The sequence below is a fragment of the Equus caballus genome, chromosome 19, assembly GCF_041296265.1.
Source record: "Equus caballus isolate H_3958 breed thoroughbred chromosome 19, TB-T2T, whole genome shotgun sequence".
Classification (NCBI taxonomy): Eukaryota; Metazoa; Chordata; class Mammalia; order Perissodactyla; family Equidae; genus Equus; species Equus caballus.
In genome coordinates this window covers 65562884-65575880 of record NC_091702.1, presented here as the reverse complement: position 1 = coordinate 65575880, position 12997 = coordinate 65562884, and the positions used below count along the sequence as shown (strand labels likewise).

The 12997-nt window shown below is 40.9% G+C and overlaps 2 protein-coding genes across 5 annotated transcripts in view; one reads left to right on the top strand and one right to left on the bottom strand.

Annotated features, from left to right (window-relative positions):
- The window catches only part of CMSS1 (cms1 ribosomal small subunit homolog), a 361626-nt gene that overhangs the window by 48867 nt on the left and 299762 nt on the right, over positions 1 to 12997 (top strand). The gene's annotated exons all lie outside the window — the stretch shown is intronic.
- FILIP1L (filamin A interacting protein 1 like) overlaps positions 1 to 12997 on the bottom strand; it is a 297195-nt gene that overhangs the window by 44562 nt on the left and 239636 nt on the right. The window contains exon 1 of one of the 4 annotated variants that reach the window (XM_005601762.4): positions 4424 to 4840. The exons of the other annotated variants lie outside the window; for them this stretch is intronic. The gene's annotated coding sequence lies outside the window, so the exon portion shown is untranslated. Of the gene's footprint in view, positions 1 to 4423; positions 4841 to 12997 lie in introns of those variants that run through there. 4 annotated transcript variants of the gene reach the window in all.

Here is a 12997-nt window from a genome sequence, read left to right as displayed (position 1 = left end):
GAAGTTTATGGGTTGGAACTTGTTTGTTCTACATTTGTCCAACACCCTTTTTGTGCCAGTGACGCACCTTCTAACTAGCTAGGTACTTTTCTATGCAGTAGGGATAAATTTGGTTGCAAAATTGACCCTCAAGGAGTTTAGAGTCCAGGAGACAGACAGTAAACAAATAAGCAGTCAATGTGTAACTTAATGCCATGCAGCAATGCACGGAGTGAAGGAGAGTAAGCAGGCTAAGTAGCGCCTGGAGCTGACAGCCTTCACTAGTGATTTCCTCTGCAGTTTGAGGGAAGTTGTTTCAGAGGCACTGAGTCATTTTGAGTTTTGAAAGGGAACCTGCTAGCTGGGAGGTCTGGGTAGTGCAAAATGCTTAGTTGGAAGATGCTGAGAAGAGGTCACTTGTCAAGTTAGTGCTTCTGACTGAAATGTCTTTGACTATAGAGCACACTCAGCTTCCAAGCAGAGTGAGCTCTGCTACACAGAGGACCTTTAAGTAATCTATTGTTTGTTTTCTTTGTCCTCCTTTCATCAGTCCACTTCCATTGTTGTCGCCTGGTTGAACTAATATTGATTCTCACCTCCCTCTTTCCCCTTTGCCTTCTTACTACTTATACTTATTCACAAGAATTTGGAACATTTTACTTTCTTTTTTCAATGAGTTTTATATCCAAATTAACACCTACAGTGTCAAGGCTTCTTCTGGGGCTTCTGTTATCTCTTCCTACCACTAATTTAAGGAGAAACCAAAGGCTATAGCCCAAAAATGTGGGGGGTCCTGGTTCTGCCTCTGAGTAACTCTGTGTCTCTGAAGCAAGTCACACGGTGGACATCACTTTCCTCTGAAAGGTGGGGCATTTTGATCAGATGGCCTCCAAAAGCCTCTTCCAGCTATAAAGTTGTGTGGACATTCCCTGTCAGGTGTGTGTGTGCGTACACACTCTCTGGGGCCTGGGGCGTCCCATTGTCTGTACAGAAGAACTTATCAAGGCCCTTCTCAAATTCACATCTGTGAAGTTGAGTGTTTACTATTCTGATGTAATGTATACTCTCTTTTACTGATAATAACTGTCCTTAGGCTAGAATCAGTATTTATCATAAATAGAAACAAAGAGTTGGGTGTATGTTTGTCGGCGCCCTTGCCTGTCCCAGTGATGCACTGACCTACCCATTCCTCTACATACATCCTTACCCCTGCATGCAAGCACATCATTCCCCAAGCTTCTCAGTAAAAAAATAATAAGTGTATCTTTAAGAGTTAATCTTATTTGGGGACCAGTAAGGCATAGGAATGTGAGGATGGTCAGACTGGAGAAACAACACTGCTAATATGTTATTCTCTGTTCTTGGGCTCAGAATTAAAACTGCTGCTGTCCTATCTTAATCTGCTAAAGCATCTGAGAGAAGAAGCATGAGAAGGGAGTGCTTCTCCCATATCTGAAAAAGAACCAAGGGACTTTCCTTGGCAACCCGTCCCACTTTTGTTTGCCCAGCTTTCTCAGTCGGAGGTGATGTTAGTACAGAAAAAAGTCAGGGAGAGAGAATCTCAACTCTGTTTTTAAGAAAAAGAGAGTTGACAACAGTGTCGGTGATGATCAGCTAGGAATTAGTGCACCTAATATTCGAAGCAGAAACCGACCAGCCAGAGGAGGTTCTAAAAGTCTTTGGAGCACACATTAAATATAAGTGATTGGATTGCTGGCCCAGAAATACTGCAGTGATGGCAGAAGCAGCCACAGAAATATTTCTGTGAAAGTTTGTGATGCTGGCTGCATATGGAGTGTCTCTTCATCTTTAAGTCCTTATTTAAACATAATTTACAGAAACTAAACAATCAGTTTATAATGAAGCTAAATTCATAGTCAAATATAAATTAAATAAACTCTCAAAATCATTAAAGATTAATGATATGCCCAAGAGGATAAGGTAAGATGTGTTAGGCTTTTCAAAGATAATGACTCAGTTTCTGAAGCAGGTTGAGACCAATATTGCTTTATATCCTCTGGTTATTACTCCACAATATCTAGTCTTTATTTATAAACAGCTCTCTTCCTGCCCCCTTCCTTTTTCCATTAAATGGGAGGCTGTATTGTTTTTTTCTCTATTCACTTTGTAAAAGCATTTGCTTTGCCCTGAATCACTAGATATAGACAGAATATGACCTAAAAGGAATTAATGGAATTTTATTCTTCCTCTTCCATTTTCACTTTTTTACCTCAAAACCCATTTATTACCAAAGGCACTTCTTTGGAGGGGGAAGGGGCAGCAGAGAACCCTAAAACAAAATTCACAGCCTTTTGAGAAAGCAAATTAATGGAAATTGCAAGCAGACTTGAAAAGAAGCTCAAAGCTTGATTCACGTGTTCATATTAGCTGTTACTATAGACTCCATCATAGCATTAGGAAAATATCACGAAAATACCAGTGCCTAACAGTTAAGGTTAATCACCTTAAAAGGGCAAATGAATTTAATTAAGCATAAAATTAATATGTGCTTTATCTGGAAATGTAAAAATTCACATTCATTCAATCTAAAACATCTTTTCCATCATATAGATTGCCCCAAGGACTAAGAAGTGCTCACTCAGAGAGCCCTGTGAGATAATGCATCCACGATAAGTCTTGTTTAACTTTCAGTTTTAAAAAAGGGTCTTAATGGGTGATTGTTCTTTGAACCATGCTTTAAAGTTAATAAGTGGAAGAAAGTGTGGAATATTGAAGTGTGTCATTTAAAACAAAATTGATGTTCGCCTGTTTAAAAAAAATAAAATGCGGACTGGGAAACGCAGCTGTTAGAGCTTTGATAGAGGTTATGATTTTCAACAGTTGAGCTATAGTTTATGGTACAGATGGTACTTTGGGTATAGATGAAACAATAATTGATGGTTTCTGTTTCCCTCCTCCTCTATTAGATTCAAAAGAGTAGAATACCTTTTTCCCAAGGCAGGAATTTTTCAGTTTCCAATTACAACCTGTATCAAATAAACAACTCTTCTATTGCATGTTCGGTCCTTCCCCAGTGACCGGGTGTTGGCCCCTCTCTCTTCTCATTACAGTAGGCTTCCCCAGATGTGAAGTAATAGTTTCAGGGAAATCCTACTTCTCAGTACTAACCTGCAGTTTACATAGCCTATCTTCAGGCCAAAGAACGTATAATTTTTCTTTTAGAATACTAAAACCAAAGTCTTGCATTGCTCCAAGCAAAATTAGCAAACAAAACTCCTATGAAACAAAAATGGTAGGCACCAATGTCATATACTTGAAAAAACTTAACCACAGGAATTACTTAGACACACAGATATATCCCAAATTTTGAGCATAATAAAAAAATGGCATGTTTCAAATGATAAAACATAGAGGCTTTTTAAAAAGGAAAATAATTGTGTCACACATTTCTTAAGTTTTGTTTTACAATCTATGTTCAGACTAAATCAAGTTTGAGTGATAAATCATTTTTTCATCTCCTATTAGTGTTTTAAACTTGACATAGCATATTTTATTTTTAATTCCTCTGCTGATTTTTATTCTGAAAAGTAAAATATGTACATTTTCAGCATCTGCCAAATGTTCAGTTATCATACTGTAAGGTTTCATATAAATGCTATATAAAGACTATAAAGCAATAGTCTGTTCAGGGTTTAGATGTAACTAATTATGGTTCAAAATGCCACTGATTAACAAAATTCTTCTATAGATTTTACCTTTTAAGTTAGCATTTATACATAATAGACTATTGTCCAAAGTATTACTCTAGAGAAACTAGCTTTATCTTTAATTTTTAGTGCAGTTTGTCATTTATCCATTGACTGGAGTTGAAGTAAAAAGAACTCAACACTGTGTTACTTCCTTGTACAAACTGATATATGCTTTTAAGACAAGAATAGCGTTTGTAAGATTTTTTGGAAGCGTAAAGTATTTTACTTTTTAAGTTAGATTCATCCTAATCACAAGAAGTATTCCGAACAGGGGTTTTCTAGTCTTTTGCATGAAGATTTACAAGGGGTGGGGGCAGGAACCGGCACCGACAAGCCCCTACCCTGTGGCAGTGCTTCGCACTCCGCTCTGCAGGACGCGCCCGAGGAGAGCGGCGGGGAGAGGGCTGCGGCCGGACCGTCTACCCGCCGCGTCCAGAGACGGCAGCACAGGCAGGCTTCAGAGGGCAGCGCGCTTGGAAAGCGCAGGTAATACATATTGTCCCCACCGCTCCACTCTGAAAATTACAGCCCCAATCTGCCTTCCCGTCGGAGAAAACTTTTACTTTCAAGTTGTGTTTGAGTTGGAGAAGGTTTTGAACCTAGAGTTCATTGGCCGCGCTTCTCGAAACCTGTCTGCAGTTGGTGATGCTGATAACTCTAAAGCCACCTACGTCCTGCCTGGCTCCACCAGCAGAGCCCTCGCTGCAGCGGAGCGGAGCGGCTCCCGGGCTTACCTGGGCTGCCTGCGCCGGCGGGCGGGCGGCGGGCCGGGGGACGGAGTCGCGCCGCGCTGCGAGCGGGCTGTGCGCGCTCCGGGAGTCGCCCGAACAATGCGAGCGGGGCCCGAGCGCGCCGGCCTAGGGCGTTACGTCACCGCGCTGCCTTATAAGGCGCTCCGCGTGTGCGGCGGCGGGCGCGGACGGACGGCCGCGGAGGAGGCGGCGGCGCAGCGGCGCGCCCGGCCCGCGACGCCCGGCCGTGTGAACGCGGCGCGGCCGGCTCCCCGCCGAGGGCGGCGGGCCGCGGGCTCTCCTGCCGGGCTCGCGCGGTCGCTGGGGGTCGCGGTCGTCCGCTCGCGACTGCGCTCCCTCTGGGGCGCTAAAGCGTCTGTACGGCTTCAGACTCTCAAATACGCATCCTCTTACTTAACTTTTGTAAATAACTTTTAATGTTGTATTTGTTGTTTGGTGGCTGGGGTGAGGCGGGAGAGGGAAGCCAGAAGTCTTTTTTTTCTTTCTTTCTTTTTTTGGAGACATCTCCGGGGGTGATTTAGACTTCAAACCTTCTTTTTCCTCTTTGTAAAGAGTAGGGGTCCTCAGAGGATAGTATTTTATTTCCTGATGATGTAACTACCAAACAATTCTTCAAGTGATGATGGGAAGGCCAGATGAAATCTTATTTTTTCAGTGTTTTTCCTGAAAGAACCTCCCTGTTTCTCATTTCTGCATGCCTGTGTTTTAAGGAAAGTGGTTAAAACTAATCAAGTTATTTGGCAGGGAAAATATTTATTAAGGAAATTAAATATTTTGTGCGCTACTTTCAAGACAAAGTATAAAAATAGAACTTTAGAACCAATTTTAATCCATTTGTTCTCTTCTACCAACAAACAAAACTTAAGAAACATGAGAAGAAAAGAAACTGACCAAATGACTGAATTAAGCCTGTTCCCCACTAGAATGGGGCAGAGTAACTTGTATAAATCCTTTTTCTGGTAAATGAGAATTAGCCTTCTAATTATTTTGCACATCACTAGGAGAAGTAATCTCTAAAGTCCTAGCCAATTATATGAATCTGCTAAATAAATTAGAGATGGGGCTGCCTTATTTACAAGCTTCAAATGAATCGAGTAGTTTTAATAACTTGAGTCTATTTAACTCTTTTTAAATTACGTTAAAATAGGATTGCTTCCTATTATGATGTGCATATGTGTATAGAACTATTGTTTCCATATGTTTTGTCAAACAGGAATAATGAAAATAGTCTGCTTGTTTCTTTTCCCTAGTGTGGAGTGGAGAGAGGCTGGTTGCAGAGAATGTATAGTTAGTGGAAATGGCGTGGAAAGAAGATGCAGGGCACAAAACAAAAGTGTGTCATCCTTGCTAAACTGGGGTCACTTTGACAGCTCTCCATCACTGTACCTGTCTACGAGAAACCTCAGTTAAACTGATCCCCGCGTTTCATGGATACTGTTCTGAGGGAAGTGAATGAGCGTATTCAGCTGAACTCAAAGTTTAATCTTTGATTCGCAGTTTTGTATTGACATTTTAGATGTGTGTTAGTTTTATTACTCTACCTTATACTTATGAGGTGCAGTTGAGTTTTTTAGTCCCCTGTGCTTGCCTCATACTTCTTAAACATCCTTTTTGAGACTTTTGTGCTAGATTTGATTTATTACAAATGAGATGAAATGTTACACAAGTTGCAAGAAGCATAAATACCTGGATCTCAACTCCAAACTGGTAATATAAAGTATCTTTACCCCAAAACTAGCATTTTTATAACTTCTTTTGCCTCCTTTCCCCTCTGGTGAGTACAGAGGTTTCCTGACATTTGACACTGCCTTTTAGTTCGTAATTTTGTCCTCTTGCTTTGCATTTCTTTTCATTCTTTTGACTTCCCAGTTCCTCTGTAAAGTATGTCATTATTATTTCCTCCTTTTCTTTAGTTAGGGTAAGTGAAAAATAGAGAAGTTAAGTGGATACAAGACTCGTCTAGGGTCCTTGAAGCAGGAGAAGAGAGGATTTGCACCCTCCTCCTCGGGTGCCTTGCCTGGAGCTGTCACCCCCTGAAGCACTAGTCTCTGACCCAGCTGTGACTCAGGGTTCCAACTGAGGTCGTGGTGTGTGACCGCTCTCTTCAGGAAACAATAACAACTCACATTTGTTGAGCTTTTAGCTCATGCCAGTCACTGTGCTTAGTGCGCCACACTCACTCCATTATTTAATCTGCACAACACATTTTGAGGTGATATTTTCTATACCTTTCAGATGAAGAAACACATTTGGGCGGATAAAGTGGCTTGACCAAGGTCACACTGCTGGTAAAGTAATGAGTGCAGGGATTTGAACCACTGTATCTATGTACAGCCTGAGACTCGTGTTCTCTTAATGGTTTGCTCAGAATCTCTCAGAGGCGTTGCTAGTAAAGAAGTGTGATTTAGTTGAGAATTTCGTATCTTTATTTTCCCGACTGAATGTTGATCTAGGAAAACCAAGACTCACCCTCTTTGCAGGCCGCACACCAGGGCCATCCTGATTGTGCACTGAATAACCCTAGGGAGTGTCATTCACATTGGAGACATCATAGATTTGTTTCTTTAGTAAGATGGTTTGCTTGAAGATGTTGGCAACATGTCTTGTTCTAAGAAAATTAGAATATTATAACAGTTTTCCTACAGATGAGAGTCAAGGGGCTTGAGGATGGGGGATGTTGATCTAACTGACACAAGAGCACCTTGGGACTTGTATTGCTCACTCCAGCCAGCAGTTGGCATTGTTCTCCATTGGCCACATGAGTTGTTGAGTAGACTTTTATTTCTTTCCCTCTTCGTACCAAATCTTTTTTCTCTTAGTTTCTGACAAATATTTATTATGAAAAGAATAAACAGCGTTGTGACCACTGTGTCTCAGTCTTGCTTGAGAAAATTTTTCTTGCTAGCCTAGTTCTGTCCCATTACCATGTAACTCTCCTCTCATTTTATAATCAGGAATTTCCTACAAATAAGAATACCTACAAATTAAGTCCTTGCTACAGTCGGTAATCTGAATTTATGACCTAAATCAGCAATAATTTAAGTTGTTATTTGGAAATGATAATGATACAGAGGGATTTTTCTGCTAAGTTAACTGCTTTCTAATGTGGAGGAAGGGTTTATAGGCAACAGGGCTGGAAATGAGGAAGTATTGGTTGGTTGCACCGCATGAAATCCCTTTTGTTAGATAGTCCTAAACTGTTGAATATCAGCAATTTCCCATCATTCAAGCTAATGCTAGGAGGTTATTAGAATGACCACAGCAATGGGCGTTATTAGTAATGTCCACAATGTCGTCATTATTTAACTGTTTTAAATACCATTAACATGTTACTAAGCATGTCGAAGCCAATTTCTTTCTGTGAGTGACTGCTCTTATTTTCTTTCATGTCCTCTCTTCCTGCCTTGGTTTCTTCTTGTGACTGGGAAAGTCTTTCAGTCATCCAAGTGCCAGAGAAGCAGTATTCATAATTAACTAACCTTTCTTGCCTCTGCCCACAGTTTTCATTCCTGATTCTTCCATCAGTTCAGGCGTGATGTGCTCTGCTCCCTGGAAGCTCTGCTTCAAGCTGTGGGGTGGTGACACCAACTTTGAATGTGAAACGTTCGCTCCTTTGCTTCTATAAAATAGTATGTGTGGAAACACTATAACGTGCAAAAACAACAATTCTTATTATGGGCAGGCTCCTGTATGAGAAGCTGAACATACATAGGAGTGGGGAGAGGTCCAGGATGGCAAGGGGAGGGGCATGTGGTCCCGCATTGCATTAGGCTGCAGTTGGATTGGCCAGAGTATGAGCCTTTGGTGCTAAGGTATTCCACCTCACAGAACGTTCTGATACCTTACTGGCAGGCTTCTTACACAGCAATTTTGCCTCTGAACATTGGGCAAGCCTGACATGCATGTGGTGCTGATCTCTTTGCTGCTACACAATTTAGGATAAAGGCTGAAGGGACTGAGAGCCACAGGTGGGCAGCTGTAGAATGTGGAGCCAAAAGGGAATTCTGAGGGTATAAGCACCTTCTCTCCATGCCAGGGACCATCAGTTTTCTAACCAACCTCTTCGCTCTTCTTTCTCTTCCTCAGGTGGATCTGCCTGGCTCTGTACACGTAAATGCCCACACAAAATAGATCACATCCCAGGCAGCACAGCACATACACTGTGCACCGAGAGCCTTTCACCAGCAGTTACTAGGCTGCAGTGAACTTGGATTGACATATAGATCCTCTCACTCTCATCTGCAGCCCAGGTCTCCTGTCGCAGGCCTTCATGGTCCTTGAAGTTTCCAGAAGCTCTTCAGCTATTACTATTCATACTTCACCTGACTTTGCTTTTAGACAGGGGCCAGTACCCTTGAGAGCTAACTCGGACTGATTACAGCAGCAGTGCCAGTGGTGATACTAGGGAGTGGGAAGCCCGTTATTAACAGTAAAATAAATGATACTTTGTGGCTTTAAAAATTAATTTAAAAATATTTCAGCACCCATCACAATTTGGAAAATGCAGAAAAGTAGAAAAGACGTTTACACCTAGTACTACGATATGAATACTGCTAACTGTTAACAATTTTTCCCTCTAGAGTTTTTCTAAGCATATGTAAAACAATTGTTCTCATACTGTGGGCCGTATGTGCGTATTGTGTATCTGACTTTTTACCTTTATTATATATATATTTTAATCATGTTTATGGCTTTTTTGTAGACATTGGATCTTTAAAAGCATATATGTACATATTTTCCCTAGCAATGGTGGTCACAAAGCCAGCCACTGCCTGCTATCCCCTTGACATTGCCCTGGTCTTGTTCTTCTCCCAGTGAAACAGGGACGTCTGTGTTTAATAGAGACCCTTCTGTTGATCAGAGACCTCCTGGTCTTGGTTGACATGGGGAGCTATGTGTTGGCTGTGGGCCTCTCGTGAGGGTGCCAGTAGGTGAGCAGAATGACTGGGAAAGAATAAAGAATTGATAATATGACACAGCCATAAGCTTATTAAATGCGCAGCAGGAAAAGCCTGCTATTTAGGTCCAGTCCGTTTGCTTATTTATTCCTGCAAACATTTTGTGTTTCCTTGGTGACTAATAATAGTTTTGAGAAATTGTTGAACTCACAAGTATTACTGCAGAAGTAAAAAAATCCTCGAATCACAAAAATTAGAGACGGAAAAGACCTATGAGGTCATCTTCTGTGTCCCTTGCCAGTACAGATTGTTCTCAGTGCTCAGTGTCCAGTTCATTCTTAAAGGGACCTTGTCAAGCAGTTTGTGCCCCATATCTTTTTTAAATAATGCGTTTTTAAAGAAACCACTCTGACGGATTTTTCTATATAGTTGTGGAGCTTGATTTCAGGCTAAATAGTTGTGGAGAAAGGCCATATGTTCATAGTACAACTGAAAGGTTTTATTAGTTGGAAGTCATTAGAACAGTTTAGGATGCCATTGGAATATGTTGGCCAAGTAAGGGTAAAACATGGGTGAGCTGAATTTATGTTTTCTTTTACCATTGGAAATTCAAATAGAGCAGTGAATGAGAATAAACTTTTAATCATATAAACTCGTTGAAATGGGTCTAGAGGGCCTGAGGAAATAATGCATCTAGGAAATAAAGAAAACTAAGAGAAAAATGGTTCATTCTAAGATTATTTTCATGAAGGAGACATTTTTTAACCCCTGCCCCCGGTCCCCAATTCTGCTTTGTCCATTATTTGTAGTCGATTATTGCTTGATATGAAGGTAGCTTCTAAATGTAAAATCCTTTCCTTCAGTTGGACAACTTCTTCCAAAGCCCAGGACAGAATAAAAGGGTCTCGTAGAGCAGTTAGTGGTGGTGTTACAGACTAAATGATTCAGTTCCCTTTATTATGGCTAATGATTTCTTCACTGGGAAAAATAATGAACAATTAAGAAATAAGAAATGTTCTTTGAGTTTTATTATGAAGGATAATCTTTTCCTAAAATCACATTTTAGTGTATAAAGGGCCTTAGAAAACATCTACTCTCACCCCTGGTGCCCACTTTTTAAATAGATGAGATAATTGGAGCTCAGAGAGGTTAATGGACTTGCCCCAAGGACAACAGTAAATCGATGACCCAGCCAGTATGTTTTATGGGTTTGCATGTCTGTGTTGGGAAACATGAAAAATCAAATATGGCTTGATTACACAATGTGATTAGAACTGTCAGAAAGAATGTGTCTGAAATTCTAATTAATGTTAGAGCAATTTACCTAAGTTTATGCTAACTACAGAACTAATTTGAAGTATTACGAGCTAGTGATCCACTTTACTGGTTAAAAATGCAGTCTTTTTGTTGCATTTCGTTTAAATTGGAGATCTGTATGTTGCTGGTAGTCAGCTTAAGCCAAATATGCCACTTACATAAAGATGTTCCAGGGAGTGGAAAGGGAAGGGAAGATAATTGGTGTTATTCATGGAGAGCCTACTGTGTGCTAAACACTCTGCCCAGAGCTCTACCTCTGATGCCTCAAACTTCCTTCCTGCTTTGTGGCATTCTGTATGAGTCTTAGCACAATACCCTGCACAGAGTGGGCATTCCACAAAGCTAATGAGTGAGGAAATGAAGGAAAGAAGTGCTTTGAATCCAGCAGGAGAAAGAGACGGTGATCATGTGCAAACTACCCCCATGCATTGACTGTTAGCTCGGGTTCATTTTTTATGCCATTTATTTCACAGCCGCTGAGGTGAATGTGTGTGCAGAATGCCACAAGATGCTATTTACAGTATTAAATTTTGGCTTTGTACTTTTAAATCAACTCAATACTGATAAGATTTTTTTTTTTTGAGAAAGATTAGCCCTGAGCTAACATCTGCTGCCAATCTTCCTCTTTTTGCTGAGGAAGACTGGCCTTGAACTAACATCTGTGCCCATCTTTCCCTATTTTATACGTGGGATGCCTACCACAGCATGGCTGGCTAAGCAGTGCATAGGTCCATGCCTGGGATCTGAACTGGCGAACCCTGGGCCACCAAAGCGGAGCATGAGAACTTAACCACTTCACCACCAGGCTGGCCCCCTGCATCTACTGTGTTATTTTAAGAGGCACTCAGCAACTGTTTGTTAAGCACCTTCTGTGTATTTATCACTATACCGAGTTCATACAAGGGAGGCAGAGAGTATAAAGTATGTTCCTGCCCAGATTTTGATGGGTAGATAGAACAAACAAATGAAAAAAAGCCCCAGAAACAATTAATATTAAATAGGGATGCTAAGTTTAGTGAAGGGACGAATTTTTGTAAAAGTGTCAGTGGGTCTAGAAATATATGGGAGGTCTTCGTAACAGAAGTTAAAGTTCATCTGGACCTTGAATGGTGAGTGAGGAAATCTGGGAGGGAGAATGGCAGAGCAAAGGGACCCTGGAGTGACTGGAGTCACTGGCTCTTATTGAGCAGTGCTGGGCCTCTGCAGATGGCTGTGCAGGCGGTGGACGTTGTAGCCCTGGAGGAGAAGGTGGTCACATAAGGTGGAGCCAGACTAGGAATGGACCTTAAAATTCAAGCAGTGGGGTTTTGGTTTTAACTTACTGATTTAGACAGTAGGGTGCTATTGACAGCTTTTGAGTAGTTGAGTAATATATTGAAATCAGTTTAAATGAACCATGGCATTGTTAGAAAGTTCCTTTTCAATTGCATATTAAAGTACAATATATACATATGAAGCAGAACTAGGAGTATGCCAACCTTGTCATATATTATTGCTTCTTTTAGGTGTAACGTTTGCGTAAGTGAAGGTGTGGAGCAGCCTTTTTTGAAAAATTTTAAATGTATTCTCTGAGAATAAAAATAAAATACATGTATCAAGTTTTAATTAAATAGAATTTCTTTTAGTCTTATTAAATATTAGAATGACTGCTCAAAGGTGGCTCTCTTGAGCCATTTATTTGACAAGTACTTTACCAAAGAGTTTCCCCAGAGAGAAAGTTGGTAGCTGGGTAAAGGTCTCCCAAGGCAGCTTATATCACACACACTCAAAAACTCTGAATATGACTGACTGACTGAATGAATGAATGAATTGGTTGTTTGGTTGTTTGGTTGGTTGGTTGGTTTTGATAATGTGCTTTGCAGGGGGCCTGTTAGATCCTTTACTGAAAATGGTGGGAGGCTCTTGATGTTTTAGGTACACCTTCTTACCTACGTACCTGTCAGGAATTTTGTTTACTCATTGTGGAAGGTAAAGTTGAGAAGAGAATCTTCTCAGAATGCATTTTGTTGAGACAGACACTTTATCTTCTCTTTTCCATCTTCCAGGGAAAGGATTTTATGTCTTCATTGGGTCAGTTTTTTTTTTCTTTTTTTTCCCCAAAGCCCCAGTACATAGTTGTATATCCTGTTCTAAGTTACTCTAATTCTTCTATGTAGGATGCCACCACAGCATGGCCTGATGACCCATGTATAGGTCCGCTCCCAGGATCCAAACCAAGAAACCCTGGGCTGCCAAAGCAGCGTGTGCGAATTTAACCACTCGGCCACAGGGCCAGCCCCCAAGGGTCAGTTTTAATATTTCATAAATTTCATTACAAAAATAGCTCTGCTAAGAATTTAGT